The 25,649-nt window shown below is 42.8% G+C and overlaps 1 long non-coding RNA gene across 1 annotated transcript; it reads left to right on the top strand.

Moving 5' to 3' along the window:
* The first annotated feature begins 13,492 nt into the window (after window positions 1–13,492).
* Window positions 13,493–22,000, top strand: LOC138579765 (uncharacterized). Its single transcript, XR_011304133.1, has 3 exons — window positions 13,493–13,602; window positions 14,116–14,223; window positions 21,907–22,000. It is a non-coding gene; the product is annotated as an uncharacterized lncRNA (long non-coding RNA).
* The last annotated feature ends 3,649 nt before the right edge of the window (window positions 22,001–25,649 follow it).

Genomic DNA, 25,649 nt, shown 5'->3' with positions numbered 1-25,649 from the left:
AACCTTGAAGAACAATCTAAATCACTGGGCACAAATCTTATTCCTCTTGTTCCAACATATCTTGAACACAAGACAGCTACCTTTGTCATGGCATTCTTCCATTCTCGTTCCAATTTTCAAGAAAGGGGACCAGTCTTTTCCTAGGAATTATCGACCCATTGCACTTCTCGACTCACCAGGAACATTTTTTGCCAAATTTCTACTCCATGAATTTTCTGCCTGGACCACAGATCATTTTCGTTGTAACCCTTTCCAAACAGGCTTTGTGGCCGGCATGGGCACCACTGTGAACTTGTTTTTGTTGAATGCTATTAAGTCACATTGTCAAATACAAAAACAGCAGATCTATTTTGCATTTGTGGACCTTCATTCCGCGTTTGACTCCATTTCGAGAGTCAAACTCATGACTAAACTCATCAAGGATAAATGTCCACCTCCAATTTGTGACCTAATATATCATTTTCATTCTTGCACCTCAGTTCAAATTCGACTCACCTTGAATGGCCTACTTTCCCGACCTATCCCAACATCGCGCAGCCTTAAACAAGGCTGCCTACTGGCTTCGGCAATTTTCAATTATTACATTCATGACATCAAATACAGGTTTGAAAACATTTTGTCTGACTCACCGAAAATCAATGGTTTTTCTATAAAAGCACTTTTCTATGCTGACGACATTGTGCTCATTTCCAAGACCCCAAGTGGCTTACAAAAACTCATATCGGATTTGGACTCCTATATAGTGGAAAATCAATGAACACTGCAAAAACACAAGTTTTGATGTATAATCCTAATCGAGGCCTTCACAACTTAAAACATTGGTTCATTGGTGACAGTACTGAACTGACGATGGTCTCGGCCTACACATATCTAGAAGTCATTTTTGAAGCCTCTCTGAAGTCCTCACAACATCTGAATCAGATAAACACTAAACTTCTCACTGCTATTTCGCAGTCACGCATTCTCCTTGCCAAATTTGGCAAGTTTTCCATAATTCCCGCCATAACATTCTGGCAAATGAAAGTAATTCCCACCATACTTTACGGACTGGAAACGGGGCCACCCCTCGCCTCCAGCACATTTGATAAATGGGAAGCAAAATATTGGAAGAATGTATTACATCTACCTAAATGCATTCCTATATCATGGCTGCGTTATGAACTAGGACTTACTCCACTGTCATCCATATTCAATTGGAGGCAATGTTCTTTCTTAAGGAAATGTTTAGTGTCTAATCGATCAGACTCTCTTCTCACGATCTTATCGAGTTATTTATTCAGTACTGATCACTCTTTCGTTCAAAAATGGTTATTGTCAGTATATAAGGTTTTGGCTCAGGCAGACATTACCATCGAACTCTTAATTCACAATCCTGATAAGGCTAAACTTCAAATCTACCAAACAGCGTGGATCGTGAATCATCAGATATGCCTTTCATATAAATACGCCTCTAGCCAACGTTTTTCTCCTCACAAAAGTGGTACTACAATAAATTATCTCTCGAAAGCTCCGTCTTCCAAATATAGAAACTTAATTCTACGCTTTCGATTACCTATATGGGAAACCAAAGATCTCCTTTGCACGCGAAAACTAATCTTGCCTACTCTGAATGTGTGTCGCTTTTGTCGAATTGCTGGATGTCCTGAAACTATAGAGCACCTCATTACTCAATGTCCTAAGTTAAGCAGTCAGCGACAATTGCATTTTCATAAGTACTGTTTGACTCTTTCTATGTATGACCCTAACGAATGTTGGGACTACATTTATGGCTCGACGCATTTGGGCCTTCAAGTTGCGACAGTGAATTTTTTACTCTCTCTACACTTGGATCAACTCAAATCTGGATAATTTCAGCACATTTTAGTTTCTAATTTAGTGATCATAGTAAAAAGTCAAACTGTTTCAGTTCTAAAAGGATTTCATCTGATGTGGTAGCATTTGTATTGTTTTGTTTTAATTTTGTTGCATCATTATTCATATTAGTTTTTATGTATGTCAACAATTTCATGCACTGATCTAAAACCTTTTGTATCTTTACATTTTAAATGCGATTTCATCATTGCTTTGTATATTGAAAAGTTGGTAAATTCAACTAAATCAATAAAAAAAAAGAAGCCCCTCTGGCAGACAGGTCAGTGCCACTCCTCATACAAACTAAGCAGTCATACCATGCAAGAGGAGATAAAGCCAACCGATTCCTTGCAGCAAAATTAAGGAGGCAAAAGGCTAGGAATCACATTACCCAATTTAAAAATCGGGTAGGCGATTTGCTGAGGGGGGAGTTGGAGGAAGTGAATATTTTGCAGGCATTCTACTCTCAGATCCTGAAGGGAGAGGACTTAGACACTAAGGCCTAGCAGGAGTTCTTAAATAAAATAGATCTACTCCGATGGCAGACAGCTTTTGGAGGCCCCATTCATGCAGGAAGAGGTGGGTCGAGCTATAGACTCTCTTCCCGGAAATGAAGCTCCGGGACCAGATGGGTTAGGCAGTGAATACTATAAAACCTTCTGAATTATACTATGTACCCCTCTAACTAGATTGTTTAATCGAATTCGGGAGTTGGGGGTGGGGTCCATTGGAATTTGGGACCTTCCACAACCACTTTGGTACTGGTGCCGGGTAAGGATCCTACTGAATTCGCTAGCTACCGTCCCATTTCTCTACTCAATGGGGATGCTAAGCTCTATGCAAAAGTGCTTGTCCAATGGTTAATGGGGGTGCTGCCAAAGATCATACACCCTAATCAGACTGGTTTTATTATGGGGAGGCATGCCGCTGACATACTACTGTTCCTCTGAGACAATGCACAATCGCTCCCAAGGGTTATGACGCTCCTGGAGAAGTTAGCGGGGGTGTCTGGTTTCTGCATTAATTACTCCAAATCAAAGGCCCTTAACCATACGAAAGTTCCTAAATTAGTAACGATATGGAGCAGGGAATTCCCCTTGATCTGGGAATGGGATGGAATAGAATATTTGGGGTAAAAGTAAAACTGACACCAGCATACGAGGGGATACTTGCTGCTAATATCCCAGGCCTTTGGAAAGCTTTGTTAGATGACCTTAAGAGGTGGGACATTCAAGAACCTTTGTGGTTTGCCCACATAACGGCCATCAAAAGGACCCTGTTACCAAGATTTATATATGTGATGAGCTCCTTTCCGATCCGGATCCCGATTCCAATGGTTAAAATTCTGCAGAGGGAGATCCTCCATTTTATATGGGAGTGCGAGGGGGGGGGGCAAGAAGCTTAGAGTGCCCAGAAGAGTCCTTTTCCGTCCCACATGTCTAGGGGGAATCAGGGTTCCTGTCATGATCCCAGTCAGTGAGCATAGTCTTCATTCAGACATTCAGGCTAGGCAGAGCACATTACATCAATCAGCAGGTCAAAGGTGGGTGTTAGCCTGGCACATGTGGCATTTACACCATTCACAGCATCTACTTCCATAGACTTCCGTGGTGTTCAATAGTAATTCCATACTCTTAAGATGGCCACCCACAAAACCCATTTACAAGTTGCAGCATGGTTCTATTCATATTCGCAGAGGGAGCTACTTTCGCGCCGCCTCCGCTGGAATGCACGCTTCGCGTCTGCTCCGCTGACAGCGGTGTAACGCTATCGGCGTTTCTCCTCACAGAACCTAAGAAACAGAAGATAATAGAGACATTAGTTTTACGAAAAGCTATAGAGTACTATAGTTCACAGAAGAGACTTACCCGACAGAAGTTATCTCCAACGCTATTATATTCATTTAAGAACGTTTATTTGCTCGCCGCATCTCCTCAGTCAGAGGTTTCACTCAGCAATGCAGCATCTTCCGTCAGCAGTTTTCGCTCGCAGTCGCAGGATCTTCAGTCAGAAGTTTCATCCGCAGCCACCGCATCTTCCAAAGGTTTTTCCTCAGCTTTCCGAAAACCTGCAGACAACACAAGAGGTATTTAATTAAAAACGAACTTAACAGTTTTACAGAGAAGACGTATTATAAGCATTTGCATACCTGAAGGTTCTTCAAGTTTTCACCTCACAGTTGTTACCGCGCTCCACCTTGAAGGCTGCAGTTACTCTGTATTGGCGAATTTACGTTTTAATGTTTTCTCATCCTGAGTAACTCCGCAGCCATCCGCAGCAATAATTCTTTCCCCAAATTCCTAGAACCTGCGAAAAAGAGGAAAAGACAAAAGTAATTAGTAAGAGAGATCTCACCAATGTAGGAATCATTTGAAGCCCTTAAAGACTACAGTATCTTCACCTGCTTACTTACCTAAAGACTCATTCTTAAAAGAATAGACATTTCAAGGCAAGAAGCTATAGAGTTCATGAGCATCCCAAGTTGCCATTGTTTTTCCATCTCAATGTGCCCCTGTAGAAAAAACAGGATGGAGAGCTCCACAATAATAAAACACAGGTGAGAAGGGAATTCAGCACTAGAGTTAGAAGGGAATGATTTTAGGTGTTTATACAAATCTCATCTAGTAATTATCTCAGTTAATAGATGTTATAGCATTTCTTTTGTTGTCATTTGTTTGTCCAAACAGAAAAAGAATCCTAAAGGCTCCAAGGTATCAGGTCCACAGGCTGGGAAGGTATTACGCTTGCGAGGAGTCCAGGTAAGCGTTACAGTACCTGAGATGTCCCGTTATCTCCTGGCGGCACAGCTGGCCCCAATGTATTAAAGGAGTATCAAATGGGCTGGTGTAAACTAGAACAGAGTGCCACTGACATTCCAATGCTGTACCTTGGGTTCCTTGGGCAATCGGCGGGGAAGATAGGTGATCCATTACTTGAAACCTCAAAGTGCACACTCAAATATTGGGGCAAGGCATTATGGAATAAGAAACTGAAGCTGGGGCTAGGTCTGTACACCCCAATGGGATAGAACACTGATTTCGCGCCAGGCAGATCCCCTAGCTTTTGGTCGAACTGGGCAATGCAAGCTACATTAACTTTGATGGATTTCTATAAAGCGGGTGCCCCATTACAGTTCGAGGAATGTAAAACGAAGTTTGTTGTGACAGAGCAGGAATGGTTCCACTATATTCAGATCAGGCATTGGATCTCCAACAGGGAGGTTAGAGAGGCGGCCAATAGAGTGCCCATAGGGCTGGAGCTTACCATGAAGCAAGGGTCAACCAAAAAAGGAGTCGCAAGACTATACCTCCTACTAGATGAGGCCCCATCTAGGGACATTCTAGCCTACATTTCCAAATGGGAGAAAGACTTGGGGGTTACTATAACGGAGGAAATGTGCAGCTAGATTTGGCCATTTGCTTGCCCCCACAATTCAGCCTCGTATAGGGCGGCTGAGATAGCCTGCTTCCCATATAGGTCTAGTGCTGGCGAGATTGCAGGCAGCTCTGTCTAGAATTTTAAGAAGGAAGATGACAGTGGTTATGGGTCTGTAATTGGTGGGTAAGTTGGGATCTAGATGAGTTTTTTTTAGAAGTGGCAGGACCCAAGCATCTTTTAACTTAGTGGGAACGGAGTAAGAATCAATGGAGGAGTTTGAGGGAAGTGATGAAAGGCGCTGGATCTCTGACGGCCTCTTTGATAATAGGTGCTGGGCAGGGGTCGCCCTGGCATCTTGAAGGTTTAAGAGAGGATATTATTTCTGTTACTTCCTTGATGAAGACGGGGCGAAGTTGAAACGGTTGCAGAATTTCTCAGGAGTTGAGTGAGAATTAGATACAGGCATATCCTTGGCTATGTTGTGTTTTTTGTTTTCAATTTTATTTTGTAGGAGTAAGATTTTGTTAGCTAGAACAGTTTGGATATTGGCGCACCAAGTCTTGTCCTTGATGCAGGTTTCTGATTGGGGCGTAGGTGACTCTAGTTCGTTTAGAATGGTGAACAGTTCTCTGGTGTTAGAACTTGCTTTGTTGATATTGTCAGTGAAGGTGTCTTTTTTGGTTAGGAGTATCCCCTTCTTGAATTTATTAGAGATAAGTGTCCGTTTTTCCTTACTAGCCTCGACGGGTTGGTCTTCCAAATGGTTTCTGCCTTCTTTTCTCATTGCGTAGTGCTTTGTGATGGAGGGTAAACCAGGTGTTCAGGTGTGTTTGGGGTTTTGCTTTGCTGGGTAAGGCTCTCGTAACCGGGACTAATGCCCAGCAGAGGGACTCCCAAGACCCACCTTGATTTTTGCATAATTTAAGTAACTTCGGGTCTCACCCTAAGTTTCTAGGGGAATCCAGATGTGGACCCCTTGCACATTATTCTTAGAGAGGCACAGCTCCACCCTAATGATGAGGTCCAACCAGACCGAAACACGTTTCTGGGGTTGCTAGTGGTACTCTTGTTCAGAGGAGAATTGCTTAGCATTTCGGTGCTAGACTGCCCGAGGGCAGGACAAAGACTGATATGTTTTGGATATTTCTCCTCTGTGAAAGGTAGCGAGCTAAAGACTCTGGGTAAGGCTCTCGTAACCGGGACTAATGTCCGACAGAGGGACTCTCATGACCCCCCTGGATTTTTGCATAATTTTAGTAACTTTGGGTCTCACCCCAAGTTACTAGGGGAATCCAGACGTGGACCCCTTGGTCACTAGTCTTTGAGAGGCACAGCTCCACCCTACTGATGAGGTCCAACCAGACCGAAACACGTGTCTGGGGTTGCTGTTGGTACTCTTGTTCAGAGGAGAATTGCCTAGCAGTTCGGTGGTGAATTCCCCTGGGCAGGACAAAGACTGACATGTTTTGGATATTTCTCCTCTGTGAAAGATTGTGAGCTAAAGACTCTGGGTAAGGTTCTCATAACCAGGACTAATGTCCAGCAGAGGGACTCCCAGGACCCCCCTAGATTTTTGCATAATTTAAGTAACTTTGTAATTTGTCCCTCTCAGCGCAAAGATGTTTTGGGACGAGAGGTCACAAATGGCATGAACCTACAGGCGCTTTGCATTTTGTAATATGGATTAAACGTGAAAAACATTTATTTACTGCAACATCATAAAACAGGAAGGCATATGTATTACACCGTTGTTGCAGAATTGAACACATATTAAACATGAAACACATTTATCTGATGCAACATTATAAAAGAGAATGGAACATGTATTACACCGTCTCTGGGCAACATTATAAAATAAAAAAACAAAATGAAAGCACATTGATGCTGAACGCTGCCTTCAAGAACCCTGGCCTGCAGGAGTGCTAGACACAGCACTTGACCATTATACTACAATTATATCATTGTTAGGATTTTCACAAGTTTCATACTTAGCCTTTTACAATTGGATTTCTAGAACCAGCAGCCTCAGGGATAGCAGTGTGAGAGCGGAGCTCCTTTGCCCTGTATTCATCTCCTATATACATTAATGAGGGCTGACATCAGTCCATCCGAAACAACCCAACCAGCAAAGAGACAGAAAGGTGAAGGAGACATTACTGACAGTGAGAGAAGAGAGGACACACTGATGGAACTTTTGACCAAGGTGACTGCTGACATTGCAGAGATCAAATCAGTTATTTGCTTTAGAGGAGAGATATGTTGAACTGTCTGCCAGGGGTGCCTCTGTGGAAAGTCATTTGAACTCAGTGGATGATGAAACAAGGAGAATGGCTGTGCAAATAAGGAAACTACAAATACAAAATAAGAAGCACACCCTTAAGTGCCCTAAGCAGGAGAATTTCTCAAGAAGAAACAACATCCGTATTGCAGGATTTCCAGAGAACATTGAATGGGGCGGTCCGATGGATTTTCGGGAATAGGCTTTAATTAAACTGCCCAACCTGGACCCAAATTTGCCATTGAAAATGGGGAGGATTCATAGGTCCTTGGTTCCAAAACCTGCGCTTGGACAGAGACCAAGACATTTCATAGAGAAGTTTCTGAGATTCCCTAAAAGAGAGCGGATTCTGAAGAAAGCCAGTGAAATAAATGACCTTGCTTTGGGGTCATACAATAATGATTTTTGGGGAATTGAGCAGAGATGATTGGAGAAAAGAAAAGCATTTAACATGGATAAGGAGAAAGCAAGAAGCAAACACTTGAAATATTACATGGTGTATCCTACACATTTTCGGGTGGTTCTTGTGGGTCAGGTTGACTCTTTTGTTGACTATCATGGAGCAGAGGCTTTCTTATCTGATCTGGATCAAGAACCAATGGAGGATTCTGTAGCAACACAGATGAATGTGATGTTTGGAAAGAAACAGAAATTATGAAAATAAGATTGTATTTATCAACAGGGGATTATGTCCTTACTTGTGTATTTTACATATAATTGGCAACAGTTGTTGCCACTCAATTTTTTTTAATAATCTTTCAATTTTAATTCATATACAATAATAATATAGATTTTGCTGTCTGCTAAAGCGTATGGAATCTAGGCTCAAATAGTTCGGAGGAAAACATTAGAGGAATGGACGTAGCGCGCAACCAAGCGTAGTGACGAGATACCAGAAAGTGACTAGGAGACCCAGATGGAGGAACATTAGTCAGAATTCAATTCTGGAATACAGGCAATGGCGGTGCGGGTGATCGCTGGGGACCCGTCAATGTGCTTGAGAGGATTGGGGAAAAGGGACTGTTTGTATATATGGACCCGCAGCGCTGGACAGTGAAACATACTCCAGCGCAGCAGTGATGATCATGCAACTCAAAAGCTGCTTAGCGTGGCACACATAGACGGAGGGAGCCTATACAGATAAGGCAGTGTATTCATTGCAAATATATTAGATCTCGGGTTGGGTTGTGTCTCACCCTTCTTGTTGCTCTAATCCATCTATGGCCCGAATAAACTTTATACCGGGTAATTTTATTGAATTCCATGTGTATTCTATAAGGCTAAATCATTTAGTTTGAACCTTCGGCATGCAAGTGACAGGATTGTAGCATTATACGCTTTTTGGAATTCAGAAATAAATGATTCTAGAATTGTTTATGACTGTTGGGGGAGGTAATGAATATTCTGATGTATATAGTGATGTAGGGGAAGCTGTTGTATTGAATACTGTATATGAGATGCATGCCCAGTGTGTTTGAATGTGAGGGAGGGAGGATGGTAACATGGATATGTTGGCTGATTTGAGGGTGGAGATGTGTAAGAGAGTGCAAATACATGGCAATTCACTTTTTGTCTTTTGAATAGATGATGCGGCTGGCAAATGTATTGTACTTTTAGCTTGTGGTCTACCTTGAAGACATTGTTTAGCCATATAAGTAGGACCAGAAAGATTTTAGTTACACTTAAGATGGTGATTGAACCTGGATATTGACAATTTTCACAGGGATTTGGGTAGAATGGGGAGAATGCTTAATTTGGTTATACTTGTCGGGGGTACTGGAAACTGAGGGTTATGGTTCAGAATATGTTGTGCATTGGAGTGTTTGTTACTCATAAATAGTCTGGGTGGCCTTGGACTTCTAAATTGTTGTTATATCTCTTTCTGTTTTTTTCTTTTGGGTGTTTTGTGTGTGTTTTGTTTTTTTTGTGTTCTATGTCTTAGGTTGTTGTGCTACTCACGGTGGTATTTATTGTGTGAAGGATCTAATTTAGATCAGGATTCTGGATTATGGTTTTTGAGGCAAGGATAGATAATTGGGTAATGCCACTCACGGAAGGTGTGTTAAGAAGACTAGCAAATTGGGACATTTATAGAGCTGTATAGTTGTAGGACACTAGCTTTTGACTTGGGATGAATGGCTGAACTGATCATTGTGACATGCAATGTTAAAGTACTTACTTGCCCACAGAAGAGGAGGAAGGTGATGGCTGGGATATGGAGAATGAGAGCAGACATAGTCCCTTTACAAGAAACGCATTTCACTAATGAGGACAAGAAATGTTTGACTTGTGCAAGATACCCACGTGAATTGTCGAATTGCTTCTGAACAAGGTCGAGAAGGGTTAGAATCCGCTTTAGGAAAAGTATGAATGTCACGGTTGATAGGGTAGCTTATGGATGGTGAAGCTCGATGATTTTTTTGTGGATTTGATAGAAAGGTCCTTACTGTGGGATGTGTGTATGGTCCTTGCTCACCGGGTAATGTCTTTTTTGAGGTAATGACGCAGTTACTGTGTGATATGTGTGGAGAGTCTAACATTTTGGGGGGTGATTTTAACTGCGTTATTGACCATAACATGGATTGTACTGGCCAATGCAGATACACAAATTTAAGAGTGTATAAGGAATTTACCCTTTTTCTTCAGAGATTTGACTTAGTGGATGTATGGGTGGCTTTACATCCATCCACGAAGGAATACCCGTTATACTCGCCAGTACATGATTCATTCTCAATATTAAACTACATTTTAATATCCGATAAGTTATTAGACAGGTTTTTGGGTGAAGACATCAGGGAGAGGGAGATTTCATGCCTTAATAGACCTTCGTTTTGGATTTTGGTCGAGAGAAAAATCAAGGATTTTGATGGAAGTTGACGTAGTATCAGGTATTCAAACTTTCATTGAGGATTTGTTAAGGATAATTTAGGGTCTGCAAACACAATGATAGTGTGGGATAGTTTCAAGGCAGCTGTAAGAGGTGAACTAATTAATAGAAACTAGTATATTAGGAAAAGAGGTCTGATAGAATTGAAATCTCTCAAAGAAGAACTATCCGGTTTGCAGCAAAAGTATGAACAAACTGGGAGTGTTACAGATCGTCTAAGAATGAATCGCACCCAGGAAACCTTAGCTAATAAAACTAGTTCAATAGTAGAAAAGTTTTTTTTTCATGAAACAAAAGTATTGGGAAAATGGGGACAAGAGTGGCAGATTGTTGGCTAACAGATTGAAGGGGATGAGTGAAAAGTCATATATTCAGGGAATAGAGGATGAACATGGACAATTGATAGTGAAAAATGTTGACATATGTTTCCGGTCATTTTATACATCAATATATACAGAAGACGTATTTCCATCGGATTCTGACTTGGATTACTTTTTTGGGTCTATTGAAATTCCTCTGCTGAGTCAGGAAGAATGTGCTGGTTTGGAAAAACAGATAACGCTTGGGGAAGTTTTGTTAGCAATTGATCAGCTTAATGTTGGAAAGTCTCCAGCATTCGATGGCTTGCCTGTAGAGTTGTACAGAACATGTGGATCAACTTTAGCACCCATTCTAGGTGAGTGGTTTAATATTTTCATACAGGATGGGAGGGTATGTCCATCTATGCATGAGGCCATGATCACTTTGATACCAAAGCCGGGAACAGACCACAAAAAAGGTGGGAATTATCAGCCTATTTACCCTACTTAATGTCGATGTGAAAGTATTTGCTAAAACTTTAGCAAATAGGCTGGGTAAATGTATAGGGAGTCTAATTCATGCATCTCAGGTTGGATTTATGAGGGTTAGGTTCGGGTATGATAATATAAGGACCATTATTGATATAATGAGTCTTTGCCAAACAGAAACTCTGGATACTGTGCTGATTTTCATTGATGCAGAGAAGTCTTTTGACAGAGTCAACTGGGAATTTCTGAAATTTACCATGAGAAAGATGGGTTTTGGCACACATTTTCTTAAGGCAGTTGGTTGTCTACACGATGCAGCGATAACAAAAATTTGAGTGAATAATGAATTATCGGACATGTTTACTCTTACACAGGGTACGAGGCAGGGTTGCCCTCTGTCACCCATTTTATTCAATACTGCATTAGCACCTTTGGCGGCTCACATCAGGGGTGAACAAAGAATAAGAGGACTAAAGTTTGGGAGCTGTGAGGTCAAGGTTCTCTCTTACGCAGATGACATGGTAGTTATCCTTTCTAACCCAGAAGAAGGAAGAGCAATTTTAAAGAAGTGATTTCAGAAGGTTGGGGAAATTTTGGGCCGTAAAGTTAACTGGGACAAAACAAAGGTTTTCTCACTTGTAGGAGAGGGGATTTTCCCACCTGTAGGAGAGGGGATTTAGCAGATTGGAACTGTAAGTGGTCAGATTCACATGTGAAGAATGTAGGGATCTACTCGAACAGGGATCTGCAAAGAATTGTAGAATTCAACCAAAATACATTAGCAGAGACTTTGAAGAAGGACATATGAAAGTGGGAACGTTTGAATTTTGGAATCTGTGCTAAAGTTAATGCAATAAAGATGACTTTGTTACCAAAAGTGCTTTATATTATACAGTCCATTCCATTGAGGTTCACAAGAAAGATGTTGAAAATGATTGATCGGATCTTGCAAAATGTTCTGTGGGGTGAAAAGAAAATAAGAAAAATCCTGAGGTTCATTCTATGACGTAGTGTACATGAGGGGGGGTTGTTTACCCTGATTTGGATAAATATTACAGAGGTTTCATACTGAAGAAAGTTGCACATTATATCACCTGAGAATCACTATGAGCCTATTTGGTTATCAACTGAGGGGAACCTTTAAACCTTATAAATTGAGCAATATTTACTCAATGGAAAAGATACCGAATGTGGTTGAGAAGCTGCCCAGGACTACTGTGATTAGAGAAATACTTAATTGGTGGCTATCTACCTTTGAAGGTAATGTTTATCTTACTTAAAATGCCTCCCTCTGGAATAATCCTGGTCTTCAAATTGCTAATAGGACATTGTATTGGCGTAGTTGGGTTTCAATGGGGAATACTTGAGGTAGGGGATGTGCTGCGGGTTGGACGAATGGTACCTTTGGGAACTGCAATGGTTATATGGTCTGAGCAATAAAGACAGAGTTAGATTCAAGGGACTTGAGGCGCTTTTCTTACAGAGACAAGGCATGTTATCTATGCCAATACAGGATGAACCGACAGGGTGTGCTATATTTACTTTGTCACCACGTATGGTATCCACATATGTTAAGCTAATGGCTGTGGATCCTCTCATTGATGATTCCTGGTGAATACTTGGAGTATGTTGGTAGAGGACCTGGGTTGTGAAATTCAGGATGCAGAATGGGGGCAGATAGGACGAGTAGGTTTTAGGAGTAGGTTAGATCTAAATTTGAGACTTACACATCAGAGAGTTTTGGGACGTCTGCACTGGACTGCGTTGCGTATGCATGATTTGTAGTGACATCACACCCAAAAGAGAAAACAAGAAGTGTCATCCAAGGGAGAATATTGATCCCATGCCACCCGCCTGCCTCAAAATACTTAATATTGACAATTGTGTCATAGCAATCAAACAGCAAAATATATCATGTTTATTATGAACTTTGTGGAATTGCGTGAACTTTACAGCAATATTGTATCTATTTTTTCAGGTTTTTTTATATAAATGTGTAAATTGTGTTTGTTATATTGATTGTCTATTTGTTCAGATCAGTGCATTGGATTGCCAACAATTAAATGTTATTCTTCATTGAGCATTATAACAGTGTAAACCATTAGCATTCTGATAGCCGCAGACATTGTCACAAACATTCACTATGTGTAATCACCAGCACATAATTTCAAGAACACCTGCGTTGTTTTCCTGTGTGTATATTACACATTAGGATGTTTTCAAAGGCAGAGGGTTCAAAAGCCACTTATTTGATTTACTAAGTTAAAGCAAACCTCTAAATAACTGGTTGTATGATTTTGTGGGGTTGACAGGTAAATCCTGGAAAAGGAACAGCCGTTTTCAAGACAGTGCCTGACTCAAGGCTACCTGTGCGCCAAGGTGGCATTGATATACCCTGCAGCATGAAAATGGCTACAAAGGTAAACAATCTGCATAATATATTTGACTTCATCTGGTCCTCGTTCAGAATTAATATGTAGTATTACCATCTGCATGTACGTGTACTCAGTACCAACCTGCAAAACACCTTACTGATGTCCACTTGGAAGACACACTTTCCACACTCCTTTTATCCTTTTAGCTGACCCCTCCATCCATCTTTACACAAAACCCCTAAAGATGCATAACGTCATTCTCTCATCCACACCCACATCCCTCAAACCCATTTCCCCCTCCATCGGCCAACCCACTTCTTCTACAAGTCCCTCCTTCCAAAACCCAAGCCCAATCCACCCCTGGCTTCACCCAAGTCACCATTGGAAATCATCCCCTCTTACGCTACCCCATCCTACCCCCTCATACCACCAATATGGGACATTAGAAATAAGACTTATTAGGAAAAATAAGGGTTACAATTGTGATAATTTAATTTTAATTAACTAACCTAAATCAAACTTCTAAATAACTTGTTGTTTGATTTCCATGGATTACAGGTACACCCTAGAAATGGAACAGCAGTTTCCATGACAGCAGCTGACTCAAAGCTACCTATCCACCCAGCTGCCAAAAATATACCACGCATCATTAAAATGGCTTCAAAGGTAAATAATCTGAATGATATTTACATTATTACCTCTATGTTCAGTATCACATTTATGATTATCATCTAAATGCATCTGCAATAATTATAATTGTTCTTTTATAGCACGCTTTATACCCAATTGGTTTCTAAGCACGGGAGAAGGATTCGAACCCGTGTTGTGCTGCGTTGTCTTGGTTCCATGACAGACACGTTGCCCCTGAGCTATCCTCCCTCACCCCATAAGTACCAACAAGTACCACCTGCAGGATATCTTCCCATTACTGACAGACCCCTGTAAATCACCCATTCCACTCTCCCTTTTACCTACCCATACTTCCCTCTATTCATATTTCCAAAGGCACCTAACTTCTTCCCACTGCAGCCCCATTCGTCATCCACACATACCCATTTCAGCCCATGTCCTCCCTTTGTTGACTCACCATAAACCCACCCACACACCTTCTTCAATGCCTTCCTTCCAAACCTCAAACCTAACTCATCCCACTTATACCTTTCCTCACCCCAGTAACCGTTGCCAACCATTTCACCTATGCTACCCAACTCTACTGCTCCATACACTACCTAACCCAACCCACCCCCTTGCACGAGTTTCACCTTCACCCCCAACTGACATCTTTTTTCTCTTCCTATTACCTCCTACAGAGCCCACAGACAACCACCCTTCCAACCAAACCCCACATTTCCATTCAGCGTAATCCCTCCTCTTTCATGCAGCCCTTGGCGCAGCAACGAAAATATTATGAAATACATAATATGCCTCTCGGTTCAAGCAGATATCAACAATGCATGTACGACTCATTTTCGACATGGGCTTAATGAAGAACTGGAAGATGTATTGGCCAAGTCCCTCATCCTTAATCTTTTGAAGTCATGGTAACCCATTTCTGCAGCTGGTCTACAGGTTACAGGAAACAAAGCAGTAAAAGGAGAAAACACAGGATGCCTGCAGCATTGATACCCTAGCCATTCTAAGGAACCATCCAGGTTTCAAGAGAACCAAGTTGAACTTATGAACTTCAGAGCTGCTGGAGGTCCTCTTTTGGGCGAAGACGCCAAAGATGGGCGCATCTTGGTCTCAGCAATGCACTGGCAAGACAAGCCGCTTATTGGGGGAATGTCTACTTAACTAACCCCCAAGCGGAAGATGGGAATCAAGAACTCATGTACTTAAACAGTACAAAGAAGGAGGTGCTTTTGACCAGTCTTCTCTTTTATTCATATCCAACATCTATGGATAGAGGAGATGACCAAGCACTCTTCATCATTCCAGGATCAGGGGATCCCCTGGCACTCTCAGCCCTGATAGAAAGTGGAGCTGCTGCGATTGTTCTGTTTGATGCAGCAGAACATTTTGTATTATATATTTTTATAAACTTTCTATAGCGCTTGATGCCTAAGCGCTGAACAAAGTAACCAGCAATACAAATCAGCAGACAGTTAAAAAAAACAACAGATCAATGAGTGAGAAGGTGAGTTTTAAGACGGGACTTGAAAACTGAAAAAGAGGATATGAAATGCAAAGAAAGAGGAAGAGAGTACCCAATTCTTAGGAGCAAGAAGAACAAAGGAACAGAAACGTGAGGGGGCACATGGGATATGAGGGACAGTTCAAAAGAAAGAGAGATTCAGGACAAAGTGAACGAACAGGAGAGTAGAAAGCGATGATTAAAGAGGAGAGATACGGAGGAACAAGACCATAGAGACACTTAAAGACAATGCAGAGAAAATGAGAGAGTGTGTGATTTTCAAAAGAAAGCCAATGCAAAGAGTGCAGAGCAGAGGAAATAGAATCCAGAGAGGAGAGGGGACAAAGAACCCGAATTGAAGAATGGTAAACAGAATGAAGATGTGCAAGGTGAGATGCAGGGAGACCAAGAAGAAGAGAAGAGAAGTAAAACAGGTGGGAAAAAACAAATGAAGAGATGGGAAGTTTAATGGAGGGAAAGGTAAGAAACCAACAAGCTTTTTGAATGTTAAAAAGTTGATAGCGACAAGAGCCAGAGATAGAGGACACATGAGAAGAAAAGGATAATGAAGAGTCGAGATTGATGCAAAGATTATGGGTGGAGAGAGAAAAGGGAAAGAGGGAGGAAAAGAAAAGAAGGGGGAAGAGAGGAGGAATAGTATTGGCAGATAAGAACAGAACCTCCGTTTTTGAGGGATTGAGGTGAAGATAGTGAGAGGTGATCCAAGATTGGATAGCAATAACACAAGCAGATAGAGAAGAGTGAATAGAGTCAGTAAAAGAAGGAAAAATACAAATATTTGCAAATCATCCGCATAAAGGTGATAGGAGGAACCAAAAGATGAAATAATCGAACCAAGAGGTGAGGTGTAGAGGGAAAAGTGAAGAGGACTAAGAGCCGAGACTTGAGGAACACCATGCAGGAGAGGAAGGATGGGAGAAGAGTGACCAGCCCAGGGAAAAGAGAGCATGGGCCCTGTGAGGTAGAAATGAAACTCAGCACTGAGTCCCAGAATCCCAAATTAGAAAGAGAGGAAAGAAGAATAGTGTTATCAACCATCTCAAAAGCGGCTGAGAGATCAAGAAGAACAAGAAGAGAGGAAAGTTTAGAGTAACAAGAAGAAAGTAGCGACAGACAGGAGTGCAGTTTCTGTAGAATGTCTGGGCCTGAAAACACACGGAAAAGAAGGTAAAAGAGAGTGTACCTTAATGAAGGAGGAAACGTCATTAATAAATGCACTCTAGAAGTTTAGAAAGAAAAGGAAGAAAAGATGTGGGCCGAAAATTAGAGGGCAAAGAAGATTCAAGGGTAGGAACATGCTACTCAGCAACTGGCCACGCCACCTAAAGTCCAATCATCCTGCCGAATCGTTACACCATTCAACATGCAATGTTATGCTAAAGCAAATCAAGCATTCCTCAATCCCATTTATTATATTACTAGCAGAAGTACCTGTTCTCTGAACAGGTTCTGTAGACAGACATGATAACCTCTGATCCTGTAGGTCACTGTTCTGATTCGCTTATCGCTTGATGTGCTTTGCACCCTGAAGTAAACTACACTGAGAATGGGTGCGTGTGGCTGGCTGATATACCCCGGAGCAGATGTTGGGTGAAGGCAAGAGTTGGTGTGCTGCTGCATACTGGGATCTTCTGTGCTCTCTGCCCACCTAGCACCTCACCCTGGCATAGTGCAGTTCGTTGCCGTGCGTTGAGGTGCAAATATCTTGGAATCCATGCATTCTAGGGCCTGGACCTCGGGTTTTGTTCCTTGTGTCAGGACCGGTACTTCTACGGCCACATTGATGTTTCGACGATTTCAGGCAACTGTCTCATGTGTGAAGGTGCTCAAATCCGGGGAACTGTGTGGGGTGCCCAAATGTCATGTAGTCAGTAATGTCTGGAGGGTCCTAACAGGTAACTATGCACAATTTGATGCAGATTGGGGGAAGGGTGTGGAATTGCATAAGGAAAAACGCTTTGGCAAGCAACAAACCCACAAACAATGCTAGACTTGTGCTGAAATCTGTGGAACGGGGTGGGGTCTCCAAATGTCATGCAGCCAGTAATGTCTGGAGGGTCCTAACGGGTAACTATGAAAAATGTGGTGCAGATTGGTGAAACAGTGTGGAATTGTATAAGGAACAATGCTTTGCTACAAATCCACAAACACATTTTGACCAGTGCTGAAATCCAGGAAAAGAGGTGGGGTGTTCAAATGTCATGTAGCTTGTAATGTCCGGAAAGTCCTAACAGGCATCTATGCAATATTTGGTGCAGATCGGTGACACGGTGTGAAATTGTATATGGAACAACTCTTTGCCACAAATCCCGCCACAAACAAATTTTGACTTTAATATATATAGATTTGATTTGTAGCAGGTCCAACTGCTACTGACCCTATTACTCGTTGGTCCATTGACTTGTTCAGTCCAAGGATTATGGAATTCCAGCTATTGCACAGTACCAGAGCAGGTGCTTCAGTACTTAAAGAACGGTCCTACCGCCATTGTAACATCCCAGATAGGTGACAATATTGCACAACTATCTCTCGAGTATTCAGGACTCATTACGAGTGTGGCGGTCCAGAAAAAAGGGTGCCACTAAGCTTACCAGCACCCTTGTCTCCGGGCTGCCACACTACAAGTCTGCCAGCCGGGGTCACCGCGCCCGGAAGGTCTGACCCTCCCATGCGCAACGACCCCGGGAGGCAGAGTTGTCATGGAAGCACGGGCACCGTTAGTAACGGTGCCGGTGCTTCCGAGTCCCCATTCCCGTGGAGTCCGAATCCCCTGCCTGACTTCCCGCTCCACCTGGACTTTTAATGTCCCAGTGGCACCAGGAATTCAGTTGGTGGTTCCGGTGTAACGGGCATGGTGGCAACCCACTGGTAGCACTGGTGGGTTACCGCCGTACTCGTAATGAGTCCCAATGTACCTTTGAAAGTGGTGTTAAGGGACGGGCTGGTTATTTTGGGTATAGTATCTGCTGAGTTAGATGTGACAGGGTCTGCAATCACTAGGTCACAAGCCAAAAAGGGGCAGTATACTAAACAGAGAGATCCTGCAGCCGAGTAGCCATCCAACCCAGTAATCATGGAAACACCTACTCCTGGAAGAGAAGCATCTGAGACCACTGCGGGATCTAAGGTGTCTTAGCTTATGAACTTTCGTGCGCTGAAAAAATTGCTCAGAAAGGTAGCCCAAGAGAGTGTGTCCTACTCTCAACGGACTATGCAGATAGGCCCTAACTCAGTTTACACAGGGCATGCCTGTGAACCACAGAATCTACTAGGAGGGGAGCGCCTGTCCAGTAAGCCTGTACCCTCCTAGCCTGGTGTACACAAGAGGCAGGCAGTGGTCCTGAGCCGAAGACACTTCCTTTTGCAGTTAGTTGGGCATGGCCACTGTATTTCTATTTTTAAAAACAAATAATTTATAGCACACGCTTAGCTGGGAAGCAAAGCAGTTCTGTACATGTTGTTGTGGGTAACATTTAACTTTATGGTAGGGGTTTGTGATAAACCTGAGGGTATCTTCACTCCTACTCCCCCTGGATCCGCTTCTCAGGGAAAGGCCATCACTTTTGGATCCCAGAGGCATCTAATGCACAACCCATGGAATTGGCTGACTGGGCTTTTTTCACCTCTTAAGGGAAAGGCCAACTAGACAAACTAATTTGAAAAAAGATTCTCTTCCTGAGACTGGCTTCTACTGGCTGAGATCTGTAATGTGACAAGATATATTTTCAATCTAGCACTGTAATGTGTGCTCTCTCATGCTGCATAAGCTCTTCCCTGGACCCAACCATACATGGAGATCTCTGCCAAAGGCCCAGAGGTTCAGAGCGCCTTCAAATGACTTACGGTTAAGCCTGCTCTCTTGCACGAGAAGCCCCTGGGCTAGGTCTGCTTCAAGTTTTATCCCTTTTTATATACCTTAAGTTCGTCGATAACTAACCTAGCCTATCCTAACCCAATCCAAATAATACAAATTCCGTGTTGAACACTGATTCTTGAGGGGATTTTCTTGTGAGCAGTTCTATTGTATTGTTCCTCGTACTCCTGTATTACTTCCACCTCGTTGTGGAGTCCTTTTAGTATTTTATTTATTTGTATCAACACAAAAGAAAAAGTTCTCCGAGGCGGGTGAGCACTTACGCGCTATCTTGCAGCTCCAAACGTTTTGTCACCCACCCAGACATAGCAACAGCATGGAGACTGAGCTCCACTGCAGATTTCATAACTGAGACACGGATTCAGCACTCAGCCCTATGGTGCATTTGTGCAGAACGCACACCCAAGAACTACCAGAGGGACACCGAAAGGTCTGTTTCAGTAACTCTAATAATGGATGGTTAAGTCTGTAAGGAGGACCTGCTGCACTGCAGCGCAGAAAGTGCATGCGCACATGTAGAACTGATGCTCGTTCAGCCGAACCTTTTACTACTTGCACACACATTCACCGGTTAGTACCACTTTCTCTCACCAACCCAAGTACCTCACCTTTTCTAGAAATCTCCACCACACTCCTTCACACTGTCCTCTTTCCTTTGTGGAATACATTAGTAGGGGGCTAAGCCCCACCCCTTTTCCTCTTGCAGGTCAGTCGGTTTCTGTCAGTGACAAACCCAAGCTGAACAATGTCCAGGTTTGGGTCAGGAATACAGCCTTCCGCATGGGGCAGGGTGCTGAGGGGTTGATAGAACTGTGTGACTGTGCCACTCTTTGGTCGAGCTTTGACTCAGAATTAAGGCAATCATTCCAGAATGTCTCATACTTTATCGATTCTGGGTTGTGCGCGTACTTGCCAAAGATTATCATATAAACTGGACCCAGTGATTTAAATTCAGTGAATAGGTGCTTAGTAGTTTCAATCTTATCTGGGATTTTCAAAAATGCGACAAACCATGTGCATTAAGGGTATTTACAGATATGCACCCTTGAGGACAAAAAGAGGAAGCTGGTTTATATGTAATCTGAGTATGTCATTCTGCACTGCCAGATTGGGAGACTGTCTCAAATACCTCTGTGCTTGTAAAAAACGAAGTGTGACATTTGAGACAGATTTATAAGTGCATAGTGTTGAAAGATACGCATAGTTATTTGCCCAGTCCCCTTGCGTGAGTTTGCTCTTAAATAAATGTTTCAGAGTAACTCACCTGGTACCTTGTTCAAAATTAAGGTGTTCATACAGATTATTATCCAACTGATGGAATTCACCTCCACCATGCTCCCCATCTAAAAGGACCACCAGAACATCCAACATGGGCACATTTGCATAGTTACATTTGGTAAACCAATTATTCAGTCTTTCAAGACATATATACCGAGGGTACATTTTCTGAGCAGTTATTGTATACATTATAAATGTGACTAGGATTGGCAGAAGTCAAATCAAACTAACTGAATGTGCACTTCATCAATGGCAATTTGCTTAAAGTAACTGGCTAACTTAATCATAAAAAAGTATTGTTTTGAGAAACTAATAAACATTTATTGACAAAAAAAGTATACCTTTAGAATGCTGCCTACCTGATGGATGGTCAGGCATAAAAATAGTTACATATTTGGTGAGATGTACAGAATGTTGGACAAGTCTCTTGAACTACGATGGTGTCAAATTTGGTAACGAAAAACTGCTAAAAACGTTTCCACTATTTGAGAACTTAATCCGGCAATGTTCCACACAGCACAATGCCCTGAGTCCATCCTATCAAAACTGGGAATGTAATTACAGAGTACCTTCTCCTCTTGGCCCACTCTATGCGGGACAATTTCCTCTATCGTGAAAGCTCCAGGTTCGGATATATGCAATGTATTAATATTAGGTTCTGGATCTATCTTAATGACAGCCTCGTGATTATCCACTTCATTCACTGGTAAATTAACCAAGGGAATGCTCACTATAGAATAGTTTATATCTTATTTAAAGATGGAGTGGGAAGGAAATGGTTAACAGCCCGCCATAAAATCTAATTCTGGTTTTAAGGGGGTGAAAAATATCAAACAAGTAAGATGACATTTCTGTGGCAGCAAAGTACTCTTGGCCCCGGTGACCGACTGGACCTCTTCTTTTAGTGCTGTGACCCGTGCAGCAGGGCTTCACAACAGGGAATGTAGAAATAAGAATATTTAGGAACTAATAATGGTTAAAAGACTTGTTATTGCATTTCCCAAGGTAAAGTAGTCCTATAATGATTGTGTTGGGCTTACAGGTAAATCCTGGAAAAACAGCAGTTTCCAAGACAGTGCCAGACTCAAAGCTGCCTGTGCGCCCAGGTGGCAACAATATACCCTGCAGCATGAAGATGGATAGAAAGGTAAATCATCTGAATATTATATGTTACCTTACAAGCTGTTTGTTCAGTAGTCAAACTTAATGTTAGCATTTATATTCATCCATAATAAGTACAAGCCTGCAAGACACTGTCACCTCATTAACACTTACGTGCAAGACATATTTCTGCTATCCTTTTACCCAGCTCCCTTCACCTCTCCATTCATCCCGCCACATACCCCCAACACCTTCGCTCCACAATTGGTCCCCTCCTTCACACCCACTCCCTTTATCCCCCCTTTTCCATTCACCTCCCTACCCCACCACACCACCAGTCACCTCCTCCTTCCCTACCCATCCCTCCAATATCCCAAACCCAACCCACTGGACCCACCCCATCCAATACCCCAACCAACATTGCAAAGATTCCCCTCCTAGCACACCCTACATTAACACCTCACCACACCTCCTTGCACCAGCTTCACCCCCAAACATCCTGCTGCATTGACACCCCCCCAACATTTAACACTCTCTCCTCCCCTTACCCTGTAGCAACCCCATACCACCTCCATCCTCTCCATCCATCCCTCTCTCAACCCCTCACCTCCTTCACTCAACCCTCTCTCTCCCTCACCTGCTCTTACCCTATCCACCTTCCCTCTTATTGTGGATATGCTTTTTTATTCATAGAAATAATGCTATTATTTTATGAGGCCCCACACACTGTCCTCATGGTTTTGCCAATGCTACCCAGGTGAGTGGAGGGTACTTAAAGGAGCCCTAAGCCCGCCTTAATTGATGGACCTCCTGACGGTATGAACACAATCGTTTTAACACAATCTGCAACATCCTGCAGGATTTCCACGACTTTTGAATGGATGCGTCGACCTCCTCTTGAACATCTCAGGATGTGCAGATTGGTGGCGCACATCCCCTTTTCCTGCTTCCCACCTTCTCCACAGGATGGCACATGGTCGAGGGAGAACATCTCACATAGAGAAGAACTCATCCCTCATTTCAGACATGGCCTGGAATTAACATGCAGCCTTCACCACAATCTGCATCTCCTGCCTTAATAAACCCTTTCCCTCAACCAGTTGCTGTGTCGGAAAAAGGTTTTATTCTTTCCTGCAAGCAAGGTTCTTATCTCCAACATCACATCAGATTTCTTGTGCAGACCATTTAAGAATTATATCAGAAGCCCCACCCCCACTCTTTGTTAGGGCCTTAATGTCACACGCAGTCCTGCAGAGTTGCAGTTGCAGCACTACCCTCCAAAAAAGTAGAGCAGCGTCTTAAGAAATCAGAAGCCTCCCGCTGCGAAACACTCTTCTTCTTCATCTTTTCTTCCTTTCACCTCCTATGGCCATACAACTACTAGCACACAGGCATGTGAGCACAGAATGGGATAGAGTAACCTCTCCCATGGCGCTATACAAATAGCAAATCCACCAAAGCCCTTCTCTGCCTCCAGGAAAACCAGGCCCCCCATCGGATGTGCCAAAGTGCTCATCCTGAGTTGCCTACCCTCAGCTCACTTGTGGGCAGACTTCAACCTAGATTCACAGTAAAACTGAGGCCTGCTGTGCTCAATTGTATTCCTCCAACACGTCTAATGTTGAAGACCAAGCCTGCTGCTGCACATGCATTCGGCCTTAATCTCTGATTCAGAAGCATCACACAGTTGGCATCTTGACATCTTTGTGTGCTGCTGCCAGTGAGGAGGAGAGTTTCTACGAATGATGTGCTCCCAGAGGCCTCTTGTTTTCCAAAGGCAATCATTTAAGGAGCCCCTCTGCTTCTGAAAATACAGATCCACCAGTGCACATGCAATCCCCAGATTCTTAGCACAAGATTGATCCCTAAAAATCAAGACAGTGCTGGAGCTACGCAGGAACCTGTTCTCCCCTGAGTGCGACTGGCCTCATGCCAGCCCATTTTTGTCTTTTATATATTTCTGAAACGTTTTCTGGTGATAATCCACAGATATGAAGGTAAAGATATTCTCCCTTTCTGCCCTGTGTCTAATACTAAAGTACGCATTTGATTTGAGATATTGATGAATAGGCCTTTTGATTGATATTTTAACATGTTCTAACCATGCGTAGGAAATAAGTAGAACTTGGCTATACAGGTAAGAACAAGTTACTCAATGTACTCACTGTGGGAAATGAGTGCACGTAGCCCTTCACCCCATTTGGTTCATACCACTAACCACCATCCACTCCCTTGTATTCTTGTGTGTGCATCATCACTGTAGAACCCGGAAATGGAAAGGAGCCTTGGAGGCTGAGCAGGGTGTGTTTGTGGGTTCTGGGCCAGGGTGCCATAGGCTTGGACATCTTCTGTTACTTCTCTTGAATGTGATGCAGGGCCTTCCTACAGGCAGATTAGAAAATAATGTTTATGAATGAATAGAGTTTAATTGACTGAGTATTTTATTTACCAAAGTAAAGCAAACCTCTAAATGACTTGTTGCATGATTTTGTAGGGTTTTCAGGGAAACCCAGGAAAAGGAACAGCAGTTTCCAAGATGACTCCTGGTTCTAAACTACCTGTCTTCCCAGATGGCAGCAATATATCCTGCAATATAAAAATTGGTACAGAGGTAAATAAATGTAATTATGTATTTTACCTTACCCGCTCTTTCGTCAGTAATCTTACATAGAGCTACCATCTAAATTCATCTGCAAAAAGTACCACCGTGCAAGCCATCTTTCCATCACTGATCCCCTTTTCCAAGACAAATGTCAACTTTCCTTTTACAAACTCCACTACGCCCTCCTTTCATCGTCCCTCACACGCCTAAGCCTGCCCCTCTGCAACCCAAGCCTCACATCGACACCTACCACGTCCAGAAAACCTCCTCCCTCCATCTCACCATCTCACCACCCAACCACATCACCCTCCACCTCCTTCTTATCCACCCCGCCCTCCAAAACTCCAAAAGCAACCCACCCACCCACTCACTCACTCCAGCCACCATGGTAAAGACTCTCCTCACCCTATCTCGTCCTTCTCTTCTATCTACCCCATCATATCCACTTGCATTCTAGCCCCCACTACCCCAATATTTAACCCTCTCTCCCCTACGCAGCCCACCACAATGCCCAAACACCTCCATCTTTCCCACGCACACCGCTGCACCTCTTTGGACCCTATTCCACCTCCTTCCCCAACCATCTCACTCCCTCACCCCCTAGTCCATTTCACTCTACCTCTTTCTCCCAACTATTCCCTCCCACCCCCACCCCTTCTCTATGCCACATATTCTACCTCATCCATAGCCAATTCCCTCTCTGCGTTACTGGATTACAGAACTGACCAGAGCTGGACTTTACTTATAGTGGGCATAGCATACAGGTGCTTTAGTCCCATGCATCATATCCACGAAGCTCACTACTCTAACGTGCACTAATTTGTTTATGGAATAAAATGCAATGTGATGCAAAGTAACACAGTGTGGTGTATGGTGATGCAGTTTTATGCATTATAGCACACTGTGGTACGATGTGATACAATATGAGGCAGTGTGATACAATGTAATGCAATATAGTGCACTGAGATGGAATGCGTTGCAAACATCTGCTAGGTCGGGTTCTGATTTCCGGATACCTGAATTTAGGTTCCGGGACTTGCAGTCATTAGCTGGGGCTGTTCTACTGTTTGTACAATGGCATC

This window comes from Ambystoma mexicanum, chromosome 1p (genome assembly GCF_040938575.1).
Source record: "Ambystoma mexicanum isolate Mex_15411 chromosome 1p, UKY_AmexF1_1, whole genome shotgun sequence".
In the NCBI taxonomy this organism is placed as follows: Eukaryota; Metazoa; Chordata; class Amphibia; order Caudata; family Ambystomatidae; genus Ambystoma; species Ambystoma mexicanum.
The sequence above is the reverse complement of the archived record's forward strand: the minus strand, read 5'-3'. Positions and strand labels throughout refer to the sequence as shown.